This window comes from Emydura macquarii, unplaced genomic scaffold (assembly GCF_026122565.2).
Source record: "Emydura macquarii macquarii isolate MOO-44397 ecotype Brisbane River unplaced genomic scaffold, CSIRO-AGI_Emac_v2 contig_450, whole genome shotgun sequence".
In the NCBI taxonomy this organism is placed as follows: domain Eukaryota; kingdom Metazoa; phylum Chordata; order Testudines; family Chelidae; genus Emydura; species Emydura macquarii.
This window is the reverse complement of record NW_027130587.1, coordinates 11,718,509-11,742,554: the sequence shown is the minus strand read 5'-3', so window position 1 is coordinate 11,742,554 and position 24,046 is coordinate 11,718,509. Positions and strand designations below refer to the sequence as shown.

Genomic DNA, 24,046 nt, shown 5'->3' with positions numbered 1-24,046 from the left:
GGCCACAGCTTTGTTAATTTGAATTAAGCTTTGGCCATTCACATCAGCTGGAGCAGAACCAACTCCCCTGGTCTGAACAATTACAAACTCTTTGGGATTCCCAGCTCAGAGAGGAAGATCTAGGGGAACAATTTGTAGCAAATAACATCACTGAATTTTACTCCTTTTCACTGTAAGTGAACTGCCTATAACACATGCGATCTTTGCATATTTGTTATGCGACGTTATTTGCTAAATAATCTCAGCAAATACTTAGCCTGCAAATCAGCTCAAGGTACTTTTATGGCCATTGTCACTCTCGAATCTGAATGCCCCACAATCTGTAACATAGAATGTTACTGACCTCCTTTGTAAGGTACTTGGAGATCTAGGAATGAAAAGCACTATGTAAGAGCTAGCTATCAACATCCAAGTAAGGTAGGCTAGTGCCGCTGTCCCTGACACAGACAGTCGAATTTGTAAAGGTATTTAGAGGCTTAATTCCCATTAAAATCAATGAGAGTTAGGCACATAAATACCTTTGTGGATCTGTACCTACATGACTTGCCCAAGGTCACACGAGAAGCCTGTGATAGAACAGAGACATGACTCTCCCAAGTTCCAGGCTAGCGTTCTAACCATTGGGCTATCCTTCCTCTCCATTTTGAGACGTATAAAAAATGGTGATAGTTCTCTATTTTTCAGCCCGTTCTAACAGCCTTTTCTTGTACAGTTAGAGGGGAATTCAACCTTACATGCTACTTTAATAAGAAATGCCTGGAATAAATTGAGAAAGTATTTGAGACAGTGATAAAGAGAAAGTTTAAAGCTTGTATTTAGATAAATTGGCTGGAAAATTTGATCCACACTCTTTCAAATATGATCATACAAACAACATTTGCATAGATATTATAATTAAAATTCTGCCCATAGCATAATAAAAAAGGGAAAATAGTATTAAATGATCAAGGCAGAAGTGTTTGAAATATCATTGTGTGATGTTTCATGCTGTCCATTAAATAAGTAATTTATTACAAAATCTATCAAAGAAAAAGGAAATCAAGTCAGATAAGGCTGGCTTTATAGTTTGTGGTTGGATTTTGCAGAGGTTATCGTTACTTTCAGAACACATTTGATTTTTTCCAAAGTGTTAACTCAGACTAATTATAATACTGGATCTGCTTTGGAGCATGACAGAGTTCAATATCTGTAGTGCATGCCAATAAGTGACTCATGGAAGTAAGGAAAAACAGTCACTCATTTTCAGACTAGAACGTGGGTTCTTGTTCAATAAATCCAGAGACTTTGAAATGAAAGGCTGTGATCTTACTTGGACCAGTTTCAAATACAGATCACACATGCAATGTTAATTCCAGATCAGTGTCCTCTGAGGCTGGCAGCAGTGCCGTTATGGAACTGCTTTGCAATGCCTGCAGTGAGATGGACCCAAGAATTCAGATCTGGATTCTACACTGACTTGTAGAAGGTAAATCCAGGCAAGTCGATGGGGAGAGGCGTATTCCTATTTATTAGCAGGCTGGTAGCCACTAGCAGCCCGTGCACTGTCATAGGTCTGGAGGTGGTGGAATCTCCATCCTTAGAGGTTTTTAAGGCCCGGCTTGACAAAGCCCTGGCTGGGATGATTTAGTGGGGGTTGGTCCTGCTTTGAGCAGGGGGTTGTACTAGATGAGCTCCTGAGGTCCCTTCCAACCCTCATCTTCCACAATTCTATGAAAGCAAAGCATTTGTGCACGTGCTTAACTTTTATTATACATAGTTTAATAGAAGTCAGTGGAACTACCCTCATGTTTAAGTACTTTGCTGGATAGCAGCAGGTATCTCTTGTGCTAACCTACTGGCAATCCTGCGGCTTTCAGGCCTCCTAGGGCCTTAAAGGGTCTGTCTACACTGCAATTAAAAACCCACGGCTGGCTGATGCCAGCTGAATTAGGCTTGCGGGGCTCAGGCTAAGAGGCTGTTTAATTGTAGCATAGACATTCAGGCTCAGGCCGGAGCCCAGGCTCTAGAACCTTGTGAGGTGGGAGGGCTGCCGTCTGAGCCCAAATGTCTACACTGCAATTAAACAACCCTTTACCCCTAGCCTGAGTCAGTTGGCACAGGCCAGCCGTGGGTGTCTAATTGCAGTATAAGCACATCCAAAGAGACACCTCACTACGGTTCTGAATTTTGGACATCTGAAGTATGGTAAATGTATAGATCCAGGTGGGGTGCTTGCTTGGGTGCGCTATAGAAGTAGGGGCTAGCTGCAAATTCTATCTTTGGGTTCAGATTCTAAATCAATGTAGAGAACACTCACATCTCTAGCTTGAACAAGGAAGCATATCTGAATGTATCTGAACCTATTCAGTAAAGAAAGGTTAGGAAAAAAATTAAGATTTCTATGCAAAATGAATTGAGTTGGTGTCCTCGGTCCATCCTTAGATGATAGGGTTCACACCAAAAAAGACAACAAAAACCTGACCTGATCCTCGCAGGTGCAAACAGACATAAATAGAGCTGTGCTAATTTACACCAGCTATGGATCTGGCCCATCATCACAGTCAGCGCCGCTTCATGTGGTCTCAAAAGTGAAGCCGATGACCAACTATGGGGAAAAAGTTCCAGGTTCTGGATAAAGGGTCAGCTCCATTCTGAATTTATCCAAAATAGTTCATCCATTCTTGATGTTTACAGAGCACTTTATCACATCCCTTTGTCCACTGCCTTTTTATTTAGCCTAGTATCCTTCTCAGTTTTCAAGATGACACATTTTTATCTAACTTCATAACTCGTGGGGCCCCAACTGTGAAATGATGAAAGCTATTGTAAGGGGAAAAGCCATCCTTTATCTGTGTACGACACGTCTCATGCATGTAAAGATAAAGGATGTCCTGGCAACTGGTGTCTCATTTTAAAAAAATACAAACACTGAAGAGAGGAATATACTAGAGAGGACTCCAGTGAGAAGAAAAACCAAGATGCTCAAAGAAGAGTGCTTCTAAAATGAATCCCAGGAGACAGGAAGCCAGGCACATCTTCATTAATAAAGCAGGAGATTCCAGAGATGTAGAAAATGTTTTTGCAGAACACATTTTGCATAGATTCCTCTATGACTCAACAAATTAATGGTGACAAATGATGATGCTTCCTTTGAAAACAAAAGGAAATATTACACAGGACTCAGCACAATGGGGCCTTGGTCTTGATAGAGCCTGTCAGTGCTACTGAACTAGAAAGAATTACAGGTTAGATTGCAACTTTTGGCACAGCCAAAAAAGGAATGGTGTGTGAGTCGCATTACCAAGTGTAACCTCCCACTTGGTTTCCCAGACTGACCTGCTAGGGGTGCTACCTAAGGGACTACAACTGCAATGGCTACCAGACCCTTCAGAGAATGTTTCCCAGCATGCTTGGAGTCAGTGGTGGAGGCAGAATGGGCTAGAAACTCTTGCTGAGGCCAAGAGGGAGGCTTCTGCAGGGGGTGATCCCAGCATGATGAGCCCAGCATGCTCAGCCCAGCAGTGGGAAGGGACAGCCTGACTTCGAGGCAAAGAGACTAGCTTTAGTTTCCATTTTGAACTTGGGAGCTAAATGAAGCCAGACAGCTCAGGCAGTCTCTGAATAACTCCCATGCCCCTTCCAGGAAGTCTATGATCTGCTGTGGGATTTAGTCCATCGGTCAGGCAGTTCCAGCCCTGCAGAGACTGCATCTAGAGTGGCAGAGATACTAACCAGTCCTGGCTACTGAAACCTCCACAGGACTCCAGACCAGGGAGCCAGGAGAGGACCCTGCCCCAGCCAGGAGAGAAGACACTGCAGGGGGACCCTTTTTGTTTAATCCACCCAACATTTACAGCACTCAATCTCAGTGTGTCACCTTCCTGGGAAGGTACCAGGCAGAGAGCTGGGGACTGAGAATAGTTGTGTTTTGGGAGTTGGGGGAATGAGTGTATTGGTTAATGTTGAGTGCTTATTAATTAACCCAAACACTTTCCTTCCCCAGATCCTATTTGCCTTCTAAAAATAAAATCCCCCACTGTTATATTGTTGTTTTGGGGCGTGTCATTCCATTGTTGGGGTTTGTGTTGATGTACTTAATTGTTTCTTGTGTGCTGAGTTTTATATTCCTTGCCCACTAGTAACATTATTCTTTTCCCCAAGGGACAGCACCACTTGTTTCTCGGGCACATTGAGGAGTCCCCTTGGGTGGAGGCACCAGGTGTCGGGAAAAGAACCTAGGACCCAACGTATGTAAGGAGAGGGAAGAAGCCACTCCAAGCAGCAAGCACCAGAGAGGAGTCTTGAACCACAGTGTCTCTCGCAGACACACTCAAGACATCTTCAGGAACACGAGTAGTCCCATTGAAGGACTTGGCCACATGCTTATGGCAAAGCAAGTCTTTTGAATCCGGGTCTTTCTAATGGTCTATATCTGTAAAATTACTAGTCCCCTTCACCCCCAAAACCCCGTCACATGCTGGTTCAGCTACTCTGGCCAGTGAGTAGGTGCAGTAGGGGGAACAAAACCCTTTATTCATTCCCAGCCCATCCTTACCCACCTGTTCTGGAGAAGAGCAAGCTGGTGTGCACTGACTTTTTCCTGGCTCTGATCCAAGGTCTGGACAGTTTGTGTACGGCTATGCGGATGAGTTTATTCTTCTTACTTCCCTGCATGGGTGCGTAATCCAAGCCACAATCTAGCCTAATATTATGTATTTGCTTTTCCTCCTCCCGCTGCTCAACTATTAGAGTCACATTAGTAAGAGGTTGACTTGAAAATGGTCAAGTTAAAAAGATCAGGAAGTAGGATTAACTTTAGTTCTCCTAGGTAAAGCTGCCTTAGGAGCTCTGGTTTGTGGTGGGGAATAGATAAATTAGCCCTAATGGTGCTGGGTCAAATGCTGAGGTCCTTACACAGTTTTTACTTATATCTTACTCAGGCAAAGACTTGTGGAGTAAGGAAAACTCCACGTGAGTTAGCAGGGCAGCACTGGGCCCTGAGTTACTAGATTTGGATATGTAAGTTGTTTCTTTCATACAATTCTGCAGTCCTACTACTAAATTCACTGCACTCTGTGTCTTTGGTGTTTGAGTAACTTACTTCTATCCCAGCCAGATCTTAGGAAATGCTTGATAATTTAAAAATCAAGTAGCTGAAACAATACCCGTACTTTGAATTGATAAAAGCAAAATGTTAAGGTGCATCAACATAGCTACCACTGCTTCACAGTTGACCTACTTAAGTAAATCCAGCGACAGCAGATAATTTCAAGTAAGGTTGAACAGTTCAAAAAACTGAAAGCTTTGTATTATGAAATATAGGATGTTTCAGAGCTAAGTCCCTCTTCAGCTGGATCAGATTTAAATCAATAGGAGAAGATGAATTAAATTAATATTTCTAAACATGGATATAGAAGAGATAATACTGTTCTCCCACCAGCTCAGATCATGCCTCTTCTTTGATTACATGCTTGCCTGGGGAAAATGATGGAATACGTCATGGTGGACCATTCTCAGAGATAGAATACTTGGGAAAATATATACAGGCAAACTGCAGTTATCTAGTTGTCTGTGAGGATTTCCTGAAAGTTTCAGAAAACCAGAATTTGTGGCCAATTAGATTAACTTTCACATTTGGGGTATAGAAGTGTAATTGAGATTCAGAAAACTGGAGTTGACATTTGTTTTAATATAGATCAGTAATAAATGGGAATCTTCTAGGCAGCTTTGGAAAAAAAATCTCAGTCAATGTGTCCCATGACGTACCCTCTTTAAATAACATTACTAACCCACTGCTTTTTAGCTGTTTTAGGAACAGGAAGGTTTGGAAGAAGAACGTTTCCAATGTATGATGGGCCCCAATACAACATCTACAGAGACCATAGAATGTTTGGAGTCAGATCCTCAGTGGGTGAGAGTCAACATAGGTCCATGGAAACCAACAGAACTCCCCTTTCCTTAGCATTGTATGCCTCAGTAGCATGGGGGCTGAATCCAGTGAAGAACGAATGCAAGGTGTCTGCATTCCTTCTGCCCAGATGTTTCTCCTATGCTGGAGCGTGATTATTTTTCAAGTGCCTTTTTCAGGCAGAAATCCCCATGCATGCTGTCACCATGCCTCAGTGGATCAGAGTTTAGGATATCAGACGCAGGACAAACCACAGAGAAATAGGGTAAACAAACCCTAGACTGGTGGTTATTCTTCCATAAGATATACCAAGCCAGCAATAAAAGTAAACTTCTGTCTTACCACACTGGTTAACGAAAAGCAGTCTCCTTAGATATCCAAGCTTTTGTTTCACCATTCAGACACTAGACTTTAAATTGAATGGTTATTTAAAATCAATTCAATCAAACAAAGGGGTCTTCCAATCCCAAGAGGTAATTCTTGATTTAGTCCTAAATGGAGCACAGGATCTGGTCCAAGAGATCAATATAGCTGAACCACTTGGTAATAGTGACTGTAACATGACAAAATTTAACATCCAGGGTGGGAGAGGGGGGGCACCAAAGCAGCCCACCATGGTAGCATTTAGTAGCAGAAAAGAGAGCTACACAAAATTAGGAAGTTAGTTAAACAGAAATTAAAAGGTACAGTGCCAAAAGTGAAATCCCTGCAAATTGCATGGAAACTTTTTAAAGACACCATAATAAAGGCTCAATTTAAATGTATACCCCAAATTAAAAAACATAGTAAGAGGACCAAAAAAAGTGCCACCGTGGTTAAACAACAAAGTAAAAGAAGCAATTAGAGGCAAAAAGGCATCTTTTAAAAACTGGAAGTTAAATCCTATTGAGGAAAATTGAAAGGAGCATGAACTCTGGCAAGTGAAATGTAAAAATATAATTAGGAAGACTAAAAAACAATTTGAAGAACAGCTAGCCAAAGACTTAAAAAGTAACAGCAAAAAAATGTGTACATATATGAAAAGCACTGGATGATCGAGATGCTAAAGGAGCACTCAAGGAAGATAAAGTTATTGTGGAGAAACTAAATGAATTCTTTGCATCAGTCTTCATGGCTGAGGATGTGAGGGAGATTCCCAAACCTGAGCCATTCTTTTTAGGTGACAAATCTGAGGAACAGTCCCAGACTGAGGTGCCACTGGAGTTTGGTTTTGGAACCAATTTATAAATTAAACAGTAATAAGTCACCCGAATCAGATGGTATCCACCCAAGAATTCTGAAGGAACTTAAATGTGAAATTACGGAACTACTAACTGTGGTGTGTAACCCATCATTTAAATCAGCTTCTGTACCAGATGACTGGTGGATAGCGAATGTGGCACCAATTTTTAAAAAAGGCTCCAGAGGTGATCCTGGCAATTACAAACTGGTAAATCTAACTTCACTACTAGGCACACTGGTTGAAACTATAGTAAAGAACAGAATAATCAGACACATAGAAGAATATGATTTGTTGGGAAAGAGTCAGCATGGTTTTTGTAAAGAGAAATTATGCCTCATTAATGTACTAGAATTCTTTGAGGGGGTCAACAAGCATGTTGACAAGAGTGATCCAGTGGATAAAGTGTACTTAGATTTTTCAGAAAGCCTTTGACAAGGTCCCGCACCAAAGGCTCTTAAGCAAAGTAAGCGGTCATGGGATAAGAGGGAAGGTTCTCCACTGGATCAGAAACTGGTTAAAAGATAGGAAACAAAGGGTAAGAATAAATGGTCAGTTTTCAGAATGGAGAGAGGTAAATAGTGGTGTCCCCCAGTGGTTTGTACTGGGACCAGTACTGTTCAATGTATTCATAAATGATCTGGGAAAAGGGTAAACAGTGAGGTGGCAAAATTTGCAGATGATACAAAACTATTCAAGACAGTTAAGTTCAAAGCAGACTGCGGAGAGTTACAAAGGGATCTCACAAAACTGGGTGACTGGGCAACAAAATGACAGATGAAATTCAATGTTGATAAATGCAAAGTAATGCACATTAGAAAACATAATCCTAACTATACATATAAAATGATGGGGTCTAAATTAGATGTTGCCTCTCAAGAAAGTGATCTTGCAGTCATTGTGGATAGTTCTCTGAAAACATCCACACAATGTGTAGTGGCAGCCAAAAAGATAACAGAATATTGGGAATCATTAGAAAAGGGATAGATAATAAAACAGAAAATACCGTATTGCCTCTTTATAAATCCATGGTATGCTCACATCTTGAATACTGCGCACAGATCTGGTCCCTCATCTCAAAAAAGGTATAGAAAAAGGCAACTAAAATAACTGGGGTATGGAAAAGCTTTCATATGAGGAGAATTAATAAGACTGGGACTTTTCATCTTGGAAAAGAGACAACTAAGGGAGGACATGCTAGAAGTCTATAAAATGATGACTGGTGTGAAGAAAGTAAATAAGGAAGTGTTATTTAATCCTTCTCATAACACAAGAACTAGAGGTCACCAAATGAAATTAACAGTCATCGGGTTTAAAATGAACAAAAGGAAGTATTTCTTCACACAATGCACAGTCAACCGGTGGAACTCCTTGCCATAAGAAGTTATGAAGCCAAGACTATAATGGGGTTCGAAAAAGAACTAGATAGGTTTATGGAGGATAGGTCCATCAATGGCTATTAGCCAGATGGGCAGGGATTGTTGTTTGCCAGAAGCTGGGAATGGCGAACAGGATGGATCACTTGATGATGACCTATTCTGTTCATTCCTTCTGAAGCATGTGGCATTGGCCACTATCGGAAGACAGGATACTGAGCTAGATGGCTTGTACCTTCCGGTTGCCTCTGGCTACTTGCAGTTGTTTTCTCTCTCCTCCTTGTTCCCTGTTGCCTCCCTTGACCCATATTTGCACAGGATTTTACCTTTTGTGACTGGAGAAAGTATTGATATATGAAAGGTGTTGTAGTTAAGGCATCAACATGGGATTCAAGAATAATGGGTTCAATTTCTAAACCTAGGTCATATTTGGCAAATCGCTCAGGGCCCCGTTACACTCCTAAACCGGTGGCAGATTTAAAAAAATGCTCAGCACCCAGATCTTCCCATTGTGACTCAGTTAGATTTTTTTTAAAAAACATAGCACCACATTAGCTCAATTTACCGGTTGTTTTCAGACTCTCAGTTTGCTGTAAGCCACTGTGATGCTTGTCTTTTCAGTGTACTGCACTGTTCAGTTTCCAAGAACCCTGCCTACAGACACAGCAACCCTTCTATTCTTAGACTAGCATCAGCCTGTTAAAGGGATGTAAGCACTGTATTATCATCGAGGTTTTACATTCGTTCTTTCTTGTTGTCTTCCTTAAGCAGGAAAAAAAAAAAGTCATTTTAGACTGAAAGTATATGTTTGCTCTTTGGCTATGGAAAAGAGCTCCGACAAAACAGCAAATTACACTCAGGTTCTGAAAATTAAACTGTGATCTCTCTGCCTTTTATGTTCATGAAGAGTAAGAAAGCTTTTGCAATCAGAATTTAGCTTGAGGATTTTATGCTGTGCATGAGGCAGGACAGAATCCATTTCATTTTTCCATATTGACTCTGCAATATCTGATGTGTGTCAATAATGGAGAAAAAACACAAAGACTCAAATACACTAAGGCCAGGTCTAGCGATTGATTTTTTCCAGTATAGTTATATCAGGAGTGTGATTTTTTTATGACATAGCTATACCAATATCAGCCCTAGTAAACATGCACTTATAATGGCAAAAAAAGTATAAGCTAAACTTGCAAAACCGTCTTTTTGCTAGGATGACTGTATCCACGCTGGAAGGGTTTTACCAGTTTAGCTATGCTGCCAAAGCTTTCAAGTGTATACAAGGACTCTGGTAAATGTGGTAAGAAATACATGCACCACACTCATGCTCCTTCCAATTACACCTACTTCAAATGGGTCTCACTCAATCCCAGGTCCACTGATGGAGGTGGGGGGGAATAGGTAATTGCTCAGAGGCCCGGCAATTTAAAAGGGCCTGGGCCTTTTCCCACCCACCCCACCACTTGTTGTGCTGCTTCTCCCCACCCCCACTCAGTCTCCCCGCCATTGATCACTGCTTGCATCCTTTTTCTCCTCCCTTTCTTGTCGCCCCCCCCCCCCCAACACTGCTTGTCACGTTCCACCCTCCCCTCCCTCACCCCCGCTAACCACCCGGGCTGTTGCTCGTTGCCTTGGGGGAAGGGGAATTGTGGAAGAGAGGAAGGGGACTGAGTTGGGGAGAGGGGAGAAAGACGTGGCAGTGAGTGGGCCGAGCAGGGTAGGGGCGGGGCCAGGGGCGGGGCCTGGGGGGGGGCCACAGGCAGAAGAGGCGGGCTAAGACTGTTCTGCCCTGGGGCCCAGAATTGCTGTCAGTGGGCCTGCTCCATCCACTTCAGTGAAGTTACTCCTGATTTGCAGCGGTGTGGAGGAGAATCTGGCTCACAAAGGAAAACAGCAATTCTAACAAAGCAATGTATTATTTTTTACGGTGCCTGTTATTTCATGGTTAGGAAGGCCTAAAGGAGAAGGGTAGCTGCATCCTAAAAATGAAAGCGCAGCCACAGTACACACCTGGAATAGCCTAGAAAAAACAATCTTGATTATCAGCCACTGTTTCCTCTCCGCCACCTTGGAGATTTACTTCAAGTAGACAAAACCAAACCAAAAAGCAGCCCAAAACTCAAGCACAGTTTATTGAAGCATTTAAAATAAACTGCTGCAAGGTGTTTAGACCCTTTGATAAAGCAGCTCATATAAATCCTCTGCCTTTTTCACCTTCAGGTTCTAAGAACAATGCAGTCTCAAATCTAATGTCATTTCCAGGGCTGAAAATTTGTGACATCAATAAAATCCTAGTTTGTCACTACAAATGGAATTTTAAATTGAATTCTTATCAAATTAGCCTTTCATCAAGGTCGTGCAATATTGTGCGAATAACCTTTTCAGAAGCTGTGTACATGGTTGCTGCCGGAGGTGAAAATGAAACAAATTCTAATGAGATGATTCAGCTGGAACACTCAATAACATGCTATGGAGTATACAGAGGTGACACTAGGTTTACTGATAATTTAGGTAAATAGATATACCAATGCTCAAAACACAATGCTTCACTCTCCTGTCCAGATATAAACACATGCACTTGCAGCACCTCGCTCAAGCTTATTCAATAGCTAGGAAATAATTGTCACGTCTCCTATGAACAACTTTCAAATACCACGTTTCCTGTAGCTCTTGGGATGAATTGTAAATCACATCTCTCTGCTAGATCCTTGTTGCTTTGAGGACTCCTGACTTTCAGACCAATACTGTTCTGTGGTATTTGCAGTTGTGTGTGACCCAACCCAGTCCAACTCCCAAATCTTTCCCTGCCTGTAAACTCCAGCATTAGGGGCTCAATCTCTCAAGATTCTGGTCACTCTAGCTCAAATGAGCAAGAGATGTAAGCAAGTGCTTGCAGAGTCCCACTGATCGCATGCAAATGGTCATATGCTTAAGTTAAAGCAGGCGGTTAATTTTTTTTCTGGGTCAGGTTACAACGCTCGACATCTTGCAGATGGCGCTCTAGGAACGGAGAAGATACAAACATTCATGTCAGTTCCATGATTCACCAATGGGCCTAGAAATGCTTTGACACCTTTCTAAAGCCTGCATGTATATCGCATCAGAAAAGTACTGTACGATAAGTAATTCATCAAGAATTGTCACAACACAGGTCATATGAGGATCCTCTTTCTTGCAAAAGGGGATTAAAAAGGTCATTGGTGTTGTCTTTACCAATAGTTTATTTTTGCCCTCTAGAAGATGATGATTAAACTATCCCTTCTAGAAACAAAATATAGTGCAGTTGGAAAGCATGCTAGAAGTTCTTGCCCAATAACAACACATATTTGACAACTCAGAAAAATATTTCAGAAAACATAGTAGAGAGGATAATGATAATTAGACAAGTATTTATGCCATAATGCTCATAAAAATACAATATTTTCAGCAAAAGATAACTGAAGAGATTATTTGGCTTATCTAAATAACTTTTCCCAAGCCTCAGCACATCTGTTATAAGAACACACACAGACATATGGTGCAATGCTGTAGATTCAACTTAATGCTTATCATTTTGAGAAAGAAATGGATAATAATTTGAAGTGTGTGTTCAAAATGGGGTTCCCGTAGTGGAATCTGGACATGATTGCTTATTATCAGCCCAGTGAAAAAGTAAAAAGGACTAAAGAGGTGTAGGAAAACAGTAACAAACAAGGCTACAAGAGCAGAAAATGAATATAGACACAGAGGGCCAAATTCTCAGCTGAGTTAAATCAAAGTAGTTCCATTGTGGTCAGTGAAACAATACCTATTTACACCAGCCAGCAATCTGAACCAAGGTATTTTGACAACCTTACGGGGCAAATTTAACAAATGCCCACAACTCCACATTTTCATACCTGCATTTTTTTGCACACCCCAAAACTCAGGTCTGTACGTACAACAGGGATGTGTACTTGGAAACTGAATATTTGAGCTTGCAAATTTAATTATGTCCACAGGTCACCCTCCGACAGTTGATTATAAGCACAGAATTTGTGCTGTGTTGCTTGGTTGCATGTCCTATGGTATTGTTTCTATTTTCTGAGTGGATGACTTCAACACAGCACGTCTGGGTTATTTGACGATCAGGTCTACAATTTAAAATTCACTTTCAATAAATATTCAAACATGCGAGCTCTCTAATTGATTTTCAATGACTGTTCATGCTACTGAAGCTGAACTGTTTGAATATGTGCAGGAAGAGTCACAAAAACAGTTTAGGGGAAAATTACTTTCAATTTTGAATCATTGTTCTTGGGAAAAATAATCCACTATTTAGTCACAATCTGATAACGGATGCTAACCGTGTCTGCAGTATTTTAAGATTAATGATAGAGCTGTGTGGAGGACAGAAGTTCCATTTCGCAAAACATTTTGTGAGATTTCAGAATTTTGCTTCATTTGGAGTTGGAACAAAATGTGAAAATTTTGAATTCTTCTAATTTTGGATCAAAACGTTTGGTTTAGCTAAACCTGAATCGAACAATATTATTTCAAAAGAATATCTTGTGTCGTACAGTACAAAATTTAAAGACTATTCTAAACAAAATGTTATTTTAAAACAAAAAAAAATCAAAAGGCTTAATTCTGATAATTTCATAATGGGATGTTTTGACATCGTCTGGATTTTTGGAGTCACCTCTCCCCCAAGAAAAAAAATTTCAGCAAGATTGACATGATTTCACCAAGCATTACAATGGAGTTGGGCTTTCCCAATGGGAAATGGCTCTGTTACAGTTTTTTGGACCAGCTCTAGACCATGGGCAAGCGCCTCAGCTGCTGTCAATCAGTATAGCCCCATTTAAGTCCAATTCCTCCTAATAAGGTATTAATAGGACTGACACAGTGCATAAGCATTTTGCTACTCCTATGCACAGGGGGTGAATTGCATCCAAACAGTAAGCACTGCTAAATTTGTCAGATAAACTGTTCATTACAAGTTGTTCCCTCAGCTGTAGTCAGGCCCACTGACAGCAATTCTGGGCCCCAGGGCAGAACAGTCAGTGGATCCCCTAGAAAGGGAAGGCTCAGGGCTGAGTGGGCTTCCGTGGGAAGTTTTTACTTATTTATTGTGGACCATGCAGCTTCCCAGGCAGCTGAGGAGGCGGTATCTGCTACTCAGCTTCCAGGGTCCCTTGGACTCCCCAGGGAGATCACTGATGAGCCTACATGGTGCATAATAAATAAGCTCAGCTCAGGGGAGGGGCAGAGAGTGTGAGCGGCAGGGGCCTAGGGGGAAGGGAGCGTGTGGAGGAGAGGAGGCTGTAGTGCAGATGCACAGGCAAGACAGCAGATATGGAGCACTGTAACTATAGCAAGCAATGGCATGCAATAGTCATTTACGAGCAAAGAGAGACTCCAACCAAAACCCACATCACCAAACTGCCTGGAACTCTGGGAAGGCTCAGATTCTGATGCAGACTGCAGTGTTGCAGCTCTAGGCCGTGATAAATACACCACTGCTGGAGAGATTCCTGATGTCTCCCTCCTAGGTACTCATATGGCCCTAATCTCCATAGTATCTCAATGTCTCACAATTATTAATGGATTTCACCCTCTCAACTTCCCTGGGAGGTAGAGTATATTCACCCTTATTTTACAGTTGGGGAGTTAAAGCACAAGGTAGATTTGATCAACTGCCTATGGTCACGCAGGAAGCATGTGGCAGAATTGGGAACTTTGAATTCAGGTCACCAGGGTAACATGCTGCCCACTAGATCAGCGATACTCAGACTGAGACTCAGGAGCAGCAAGTGGCTCTTTACTGTGTCTCTGTGCAGCACATGATATTAAAACACTGTGTGATATAATTATTAAACAGTCTAAGTTATTAACCAATCAGGATGCTTTTATGTTATTAACCAATTGTAGTTGATAAAATAATACTTGGTCAGTCATTTTGCTGTGAGAATTTATGTTTATGTATATATATATGTATAAAGAGAGAAAAAATGCAACTGAATTCACACGATTGTGGCTATTTCAGGTAATGTGGATCACTAATTTGGCTCCTGAATCCCTGAGGTCTGAGTATCACTGCACCAGATCATCCTTTCTTCAGTCTTATGGCAGGAAGGGATTAAAAGGTCTTTGTCTTATCTGTCCCAGACTTTGCTCAATAGGCACGTTTATGGTGGCAGATAGTTGAAGTAGGGTAGAGCTGAGAAAAAACAACAACAACTCATCAAGTCAAACTTAATGCAGCAGCTCAGACTGCCCAGAGGACTCTGACACATTGATTCACTTACCAAGCCTGGACTTCTGATGAGGCACCATATAGCTACTTGTAGCTTTTATTTCTTTCAAGTGCAGCCTAACCTTTGATGACTTCTTCACATTCTTTTCAGAATTATTTCTACTACAGTACATTTTTCGTCTACTGCTGACATTTTGTATTTAAGATTTTTCTTTTTATGTAATCCCACTGAGTTTAGAAGTGGGGCTCTGGGAGGTTGGGAATACCCAGCTTGGTTGATGAGCTCATGCAGGCGATGGGAAAAGTTTAATTAAAAAGTCTCTCTCTCCAGTTGATAAGGTGACAAGGGAAAAGCCCTTCATTTCTGTTTTGGAGCTCACTCAACACTGTCCCTTCTTTTGTAGTTCTGTCTTGGATAGTCACAAATGGAAAACAATTCAGAGGCACTTTCTTGGGGTTCAGAGCTCACTGCCTCCCCTTGTCTCAGCCTGTCTACCAGTGACAGCACCCTCTTTTCCTCCTCTCCCCATGCATGACTTGATGAGCTGTCTGTTACGAAAGATTATCTTTGTTTTTCAACAGTCTAATGGAGACCATTTAGAATTGCCTCGTGATGCAGAATCTTTTGAGCTTGGAGGTCCTAATTCTGAAATTGTGTCCCAATTATTGGGTGAAATCCTGTCACCACTGAAGTCAATGGGAGTTTTGCATTGACTTCAGCAGTGTTGGAATCTTACCTTTGGTGCTTTACTATTTAGCACGTTGGACAGTAGTTTATTAAACACAAACGTGCTGCACAGCATTTTCTCTATAATACACCTAGGCACATATCTGTAGGAAAACACAGACCCAAACCTGCAGCCCTTGCTCACATGAGCAATTCCTACATGGAAGGTGACTTATACCCTTTAAAGTCCAAAGGCCTTGGAGTGACCCTCTGCACAGTTCCATCCCAAAGTTATTCCATTGACATCATGACCGCTGGCATGAATCAAGATTACTCAAGGAGTTGAGGGAGCTGGCCCATCATTTGTTCTCAGCATTCGAGAACGCATTTGCGTAAACACACTGTTTGTGCAAAGTGCTAAATGTAGTAATATATTCCTAGCATTTAACTTCAGGCTATTCCTTGCCCTACCACATTGCAGAGAGTTAGAATTGGACAAGATTTCCCAGGAGTGAGAAATCCATGTTCATATGCTTATAAAGGTTGACTTGTGAGCAAACTCTTCCACAGGGCAATTTCAGATGCTCTAAATGACATTTTAAATTCTTATGATTTTTCATTTGCAAAGCAATGTTGCTCTCCAGAATGACAAGTAAACCAAGCTGACTTCCCAGAAGCTGGGAAACCTGGCCGCTTAATTGCTTTAATTTCTGTAAATCCCCCCAAAATGACCAAAGGTTAAAAAAATAATCTAATAAAGAGATTTTTAATTTATCCCTATTTTACCATTTAATGGGGAAGGGTAGCAGGCTAGCTACCTGATAAGATATATCAATAATTTTTATTGTGAACTACAGTGGAAGCACATTTAACTCAGAACCATTAGCAGAGGAAATGGATTAGCTGTAAGAGCTAATGGTAAAGTGCAGTATAAATATTTACATTAATGTATGACTAAGTCTTTCATTAACAGGACATATTTTCTGCACATTTGTCTGCCCTTTATTATGGGATTTTAAACTGGATTTATACCCCTGTAGACTTTTCTAATGTATTTAAAGAGGAAGATATGGCCCCCTTCGGATCCTTTATGCCATTGCAGATTACCAAGATCTTTGCATGGTTGAATAAGGGTGGGCACTTTTTTCTAAAGTGTGTAATTGAAATCCTTCTGCTTCTAAGAAATTAAGCAATGGACAAACAATGATGACAGAGGGACAGATTCTCATCTAGTGCAAATTACTGTGATTTCATTGCCTTTCACGGAACTTCATCAATTTACACCAGCAGAGAATCTGGCCAAGAAAAGACTTCAGATTCTTACTACTGGAAATTCTCCCCGGTTTTATTTTTAAATGAAGGTTTTTCTTCTTTGGTTTTCTAAATATGGCATTTAGTCTCCTTTTTAGATTAGACTCTCTGGATAAGCCACACGGCCTTATTCACCAGCCACACTTCATGAATGCTTGGAAATTCTCTTTGCCCCATTCTCATGGCATGATCCAAAGCCTATTGAAGTCAAAACAGGCAGTGATTTCAGTGGGCATTAGATTAGGCCCTAAGTGAATCAAGAACATTGATGGAGATCAGCTAGGAACTCAGCCCAATTCATGCAGCGCCTTCAGGTGCATCCTCATGTGGCAGCAGAGAAACCACCTATTCTACATATTAAAACTAGAAAAATATTATGGAGAGTAAGCATCACCAGTCAGTGACAAAGAGACATTCTTTCTAAACCTGAAGATGTCAAACCCTAGGAGGAAAAGCTTTATTTCCTTTTATCCAAAGTCCTGAGATTCCTCAGGCAGCAGCACAATGTATTGAAAATGACTTGACATTTAGTTTTTATCTACTGGCACCGAAAAGGCTTTATGGGTTCCTGTCACATACAATTTAGGAAGCGATGGTCTTATTTATGACCATGTCTTAGATGTGCTCATAAATACTGGAGATTAATCCCAGTCCCAACTTCCCTGAGGTTGGAGAGTGTCGGGATCTGGGGTTTTGATTCTGGTCCATCATTAGTGAATATAATGCAAATATTAGAACTGTCTGCCTTCTTGTTATTCTCATGGGTTCCCATTTTCCTTTCCAATTTCATTGTTGTTAATTATTTATATAGAAACCAATCATCTGCTGTATGGTTATAAAGAAAAAAATAAGATAGCATGTCCCAAGAAGCAAGTAGCCAAAAGTCCCGATCATGAAATTCACTTAAGTGAAGTGCGCACTGGCGTCCCCACACAAAAAATGAACTGCAGAAATGGAGCCTAAAGCCTGATTTTGCTTGTTGATCCACTAGGACAAACCTTTATGCCCATGCAAAGTCTAGCTGAATTCAGTTAATTAAATTCACTCGAGTTCTGCATGGGTACAAAACTCTGTTGACTTGGATCTGGTTGCAGGAATGAGGCCTAAGCTAAGACCAGGAAGATCAGAGGTAGGAGAAGAGGGAATATATAAAGCACAATTTCTCCTATATAGAATAGATTCTATTCCCTTCGTAGAAAGGCCTATTGTTTCAGATCTGGTTATTCACCTGCCTCCCCCAACAACTCCTCCCCTCAAAACATATACACTTTTCCCAAAAATAATATTGAGGTTACAAATAAAAAAATAAAGCCCAGATGGTCAAAAGCCACAGAAACCCTAAAAAATTGGGTTTAAATTAAAGAACCTTGAACTTCCTTGAGGGTCCTCTATTTTTTTAAAACCATACACAGCCTTAGATTTATTGCAGAAGAATTTACATTAGAATATATAGAGTCAAACATTAGGGAATGAGGATCTAGACAAACAATGTATGTCAGATATATTATCAAATAAACCTTGCATTTCTGTTCTGAAGCAGACTTGAAAAATGTATTTCAGGTTCCTGCCATCAATTTCCAATTCCACCCGCACAGTAAAATGAAAATTATGAGAAATTGTCACCTAGGGTCACTTATGACTCTCCCATCAAGCACAGCTCTGAATAGCATCCCAAATCCTCATGGCATCATGATTAATCCAATCAGACCTGTCAGCCACGCCTACATTGAGCTTGCCTGAGCATTCATTTAAAGCATTTGTAAAGGATATCGTGCAGTGCTTCCCGTGAATTTGCCTGGCTGGGACACCCTCCCCCACCAAGGGCAATAGCAGGTTTTAATTAAATGCTGTAGTCCTTTCCTCTCCCCCTCCACTGGCTGTTTTAACAAATGAACATCTCATTACTCATGCTCCATTGGTGCCATCTGGAGTCTCCACTTCATTTATTGGTGTCCCCCAGTTCCTTTAAAAAACCAACATCTCACAGGTGCTTACGAAGAATCCTGCTGTTCGAGTCCCACAACTGCATTTTTGTATGATGGTAGCACATTAAGGACAGAGCCCAAATGACACTGTTTCCAAAATACAGGGAGGTCAGTTGGTATAAATGGGTGCAACTCCACTAGCCACAGATTTAAGATCGCATGCATCTGTCCATTTTTCTGCCTGCATTTACCTCCGATCTGTTACTGAAGCCTGAATGCACAGGCTTTCTAGTCCTACTTTAGCAACTGGTTTTGAAGAGCATGGGATATCCTGGTCATGGAAAGATTCATTTGACTTCTACAGAATAAAATGACCAGTGATTTGCGATGTGCCTACTTTTTCTTGGCCTTGCTGTCTTGGATACCCAAGAAGCTAAGCCACATAGCTTATCATTTTTACTTGAGTAACCCGTTGCTTTATATGGAAGTGTCAGGGGGTATTTGGCCCTTTGACAGAGTCAAGGGCCCAGGCTTCCTTTAGCAGGTTCCACAAGCGGGCACCACAATGAATTCTCCCTCCCACCCCCGATTTTGGTTTGGTCAGTGAACTGAAAAAAAATCAGTTATTTAATTCTAGTAAGGAGTATAGAATAGATTGTCAGCTAGTGCAAATTGCCATTACTCTATTAAAGTAATGGAGTTATGCCAATTTCTACCAGCCGAGGAGCTGCCCCTCAGGATCTGTGTCAAGTTTAGGTCTATAGAGTTTTACATGGACCATGTTCTGGTGTCAGCTATGCAAAGTTAAAACCAGAGTCACTTTATTCATTTTAATGCAGTGACTTTGGATTCAACCCAGTATAGCTGAGATCGGAATGTGGTACATTTCTGCAGCTAGACGCATAGCTGATATTTATGCTTCCAAATCCTGTAGAATCTCACCTGGTGATGTCAGCAGAGGATTAACACAAGTCTAGTAGAGACTCAAGTAATTTGTACTTTGGCAGTTTTTGAAATTTAAATATTTTTCAATATGATCAAAAAGATGCTTAAATATTTACGCCTCTCCTAGTCACCTTTCAGTTATTAATATGCCTCCAGTTTGAGCTTCCTGCTATAAATATGATGGTTTTGAATGATTTCCTGAATGCATTAAAAGTAAAAATCTAAGAATAAGAGAACAATATCACTTGAGGCCCTGTAAGTGGGTTTAAGCCATCCTCAGCACAAATCTAGCTAGCAATTTATATAGCCCTCATCACTGTGGTATCTGAGCACCTCACAATTATTAATGGATATTATCCTCACCACACCCTGTGACATAGGGAAGTATTATCCCCATTTCTGTCAGAAGGAGAACAGAGGTACTAAACAGAGTAGGTGACATATGCAACATCACACACTAGCTCTGTGGGCTCATCCAGAAACTGAACCCATGTTTCTTGTGTCCAAGCACAGCATCTAACGCTCTAGACTTTCCCTCCTGCCCCTTCATTATGGTGGATATAACGTTTCTATACACAAAGACGATGCTTGGTGTCTGAGAGAAGAAACGCATCAACAAATCCTGTAGGTAAAGGACAAGATTTTTTTTTTCCCCCTCAAAGTGACAATTAAATGATTCTGGGGTGCCTACATTTTAGCGTGCCCCACCTGGGATACCTTAAATGGGTCCGATTGCCAGAGACTTGCTCAGCACTTTCTAAAAACCAAATCCTTTTATGATGCCTCAGATTGAAAAGATGAACCAAAAAACCCCCCCAAAAATGCAGGCACTCACAAATCACTCATCCATCATAGCCAAGATTTGCAAACACAACTAGTAATTTTTTTCTGATTACAGCTAGTTCATATGTTTATATGCACCCCCGGCCCCTCTTTGCTTTTCTTATCAGCTCACGTGATTTATTTCAGCTCATGCACACATCTTTCTTTCCTAAAGGGGTTATAAAGCACAAACTGCTGAGAAAGGATGTTTCCACTTATCTGCTCATCAGTTTCATCTCTCCATTATGTTGTAGGGCTCCTGATGAAGGGGAACCCTCAATGATCAGTAGTTAGCTGGTAGTTAAAGACCAGGAGTAGCCCTGAATTTGCTACAGGAATGGAATGCTAATCTGGGGAGAGATTTCACTGAGAGTAAAGTTACTATACTTGAAGAGTCAGTCACTTACTAGCTGGCTATGAAGGGACAAGGAAGGAGAACTTTTAAAAAAGATCTTTAAAAAGATCCCAACACAGCTTTACAAAAAGAAAAGCCGCAGAAGTTTTAAGAGGATTTTGAGAAGTCCCCACTCAGAAACTTGCTTGGGCCCATAGGGCTAGATTTTAATGTCTCAATCTGCCCTGAATAAGGGGCAGCTCCAGGAACAAACCAGAGAAAAAAACATGACCTCAGTTTCAGTTCTTATCTACGCTACTTATATAGGCCCCAGTACCCTTGTGCCTCACGAGCGTTGATGCGACTATCTTCACAATGCCCCTGTGAATGGGACCACTGAACTGGAGAGGGAGATGTGCTTCCACATGGCAGATGGAGCACTTACACAGTAGATACAAAAGAGGAGGAGAAGCCAATGGTGTCGGATGCACTGATCTTCGGGGATAAGAGCACCAGATTTGACCAAATTAGAACCAACCTGAATCTTTACCCAAATCTTGAACTAAGCCAAGACCAACCCTTTTCTGAGGGTCTACATTTTTGGGAAGTTGGGTCTTTGCCTTTGCATTTCCTGTTTTTTATATGGAACAAGTTACCAAACCACCACAAAGCTATGGCTGAATTTCCTCAAACAAATAAATATTAAAATTCTCTTATTGAGATCCAGCTCTCCAGAGACTTCCAGCCCAATCTCTGGAACAAACAGGCTTGTATATGCTTCTTATCACAATTCTCAGGTTATCTGCTGGTGCTCTAAATCCATAAAAATGGGAGTTTCCTCCATGCTAGAATAAGCCAAACGGTCTGTCTGAGTTTAAAGGGGGTGACCCTGGCTCCCATCCCCCAAGCCCTACTTAGCATAGTTCCAGGGGGCTTCAAAGCCCAAGCTGGGACATCGACTACATGGCTATTTTAAGCACCTTAGTACAAGCCCACATCTGTAGTCTTGGGCTCTGAGACTCATTGTTATGAGGGTTTGTTTTTGTTTTTTTTTTTGGGGGGGGGGAGGGGGAAGGGGTCTTTTTTGGCAGTGTAGACATACTCTGAGTGATCTCTCTGAACACCACACCTATCTGCAATTTTGCACCTTGCCAGATCTCTGCCTGCTAATCAGGATTTGTTGCACCATCAGTCTTGTAAGCAGAACACCCTATTTAACTCAATGGGGAGTTTTGCTGGGGGAGGGGGGGGAGAGAGACAGTACACCCTGGCACCTGTATACCTGACTTCAGACAACTACATCTTTTAGCAGCAGTTTAATTGAAGCAGCTAAGGAATAAGAGAAAAATGCAGCACTTACTACTTTCCTCCAATACTGCAGACCAGTCTCCACTGGTGTAAATCGGTGATTCTCTATGAACTCTGAAGGAACTGAGTTAGTTTATGCCAGCTGAGGCTCTTCTGCTGTAAGTTTTGAGAGAACTCATTGTTAGCTCTCTAGACATGCAGACAATGCTACTCTTAATTAAAGAAATGCCACCATGACAGCTGGGAATTAACAGCCGTAGCTTGACCAAAAAGAGTATAATAGCTTTTTCAATTTCTTTAAATAAAAAATAAATAAACCCCCACACACACTCCAAAAACACCCATAACGCCCAAAAAACTTTCTAATCTGAAAGTTTCTATTCTGATATAAGTGAACAGCTGTTGATTCACAAAGAAATAGTGAAAAGTACTTCAATGCAAGCAACACCTTTTTTTCTTATAGGAAAGTAGTTTGGCTAAGGAGGAAAAATCTGTAGGAGTGCATGTATGGGGCGGGGGAGGACACACTTGCCAATTGATTTTCAACATTATTTTCTAAAGTATCATTCTTAAATAAATGACTGAGCAAAGGCAGAGCATGCAAGCGTACCTAGAGAAGCATGACACCAGGCATATCTATAGCTATTGACCTCAGATTTAACTGGCATACTTTTAAATAGTATACAAATATATTTTGTTTCAGAAGGATAGAATAAGAGGATATTAAACAACAAGAGATTTAAATCTCTGGCTTTCTTTTAATATCCTCTCTTTTGCCAGCCTCTGAGATAACCAAATACTTTTAAATTAATTTAGATATTCTTCTATACTATCTCCCAGTCAGAACAATACATAGCTGTGTTAAGCAGATTCTCTCTCTTTCTTTGGGTATTTGTTTATGTATATCTAGATAAACTAGAGACGTTGGGAGTGAACTTCCTTGAGTCTCATTCTACCTTAAGTTGTACCTTTCTAACCCCAGACCTAGCTAAAAACATTGCTTCTCTGAGAGGGGAGTGCTAGCTTTACATCACCTGGGCATTAATTATATCATGGGGGTCCCTTCTCAGTAACAGTAGCAGAGGGACAAAGACCGAGGCTAGAATCTAACCAGAGAACCAAGTAACTGCTGCAAAACGCAAATGGTAACACCCAAGGAATGGAGCATGCGAACCAACAGGCAAGCATCACTCAGCTATACCGGACAGATGATCCCCCATTGCAAAATAATAATACAGCTAGAAACATTAGTATCTTGTTTATTAACCCTTATGCAAGGGAGATTGAATACTGCAAATAGCAGGAGGAGCAGAAACTCTTAGAAGCGAATGTAAAGGGCAGCCCGAGGAAACCATTACTCAGGTAACAGAAACAAGGTTGCTTCCATCTGCGGGGTGGAGATTAACAGCCCTGCAAACCCTGTGTGGCAGTCCCACTACCTGGTCCTATATAACTCTTGTATTTTAAACCCAGAGAACTATGTCTGCTTTTTGAAATATACCTGTTATAAGCTCAGCTATGGCTTTATCCCAAGCCCACGCTTGCACTATCCTAGCAGCAGCTCAGGAACTGGCATTTGATACTGAGGGTCACTGGTTTTCACCTTGCTGGAGGGGAGAGGAAATTATCTGCACCATCTGTAACTGACTTACTTCCTCCTCTGAACCAGCTCAGCTGTCCTGACCAGCATGCTGGCGGAGCTGAGTCAAGGCTCTACCCACTCCCCACCCACCTGGCAGCTGAGGGCATGGGAAATCTACACAGGCCATTTGCCCCCATAGTATGTTGATAGCACATTGCAAGGAGCAAGGGGACCCCTTACTCTTTCATTCTCCCTCGCATGAGTGTGTAAAGTAGCACACCATGGAGCCCTACAGGATTTTCCACTTTGACAGCAAAAAGCCTAACTAACCATTTCTTTGTAATCAATTAGCATGGATGAATCAGGACGATAGAATAATTTATTGTATTTGATTGGGAGTGGGTTATTTGTGTTTTTTGTAAAACTCGCTCTCAGCTGAAAAGCCTTGTCAATAAA

At 41.2% G+C, this 24,046-nt stretch overlaps 1 long non-coding RNA gene across 1 annotated transcript in view; it reads right to left on the bottom strand.

Moving 5' to 3' along the window:
* The window catches only part of LOC137146437 (uncharacterized), a 105,740-nt gene extending 82,137 nt beyond the window's left edge, over positions 1–23,603 (bottom strand). Inside the window, exons 1-2 of the long non-coding RNA XR_010917936.1 lie at positions 23,510–23,603; positions 22,061–22,164 (exon numbers count right to left, since the gene is read on the bottom strand). This is a non-coding gene — a long non-coding RNA (uncharacterized lncRNA). The remainder of the gene's footprint in view (positions 1–22,060; positions 22,165–23,509) is intronic.
* Positions 23,604–24,046: the final 443 nt, after the last annotated feature.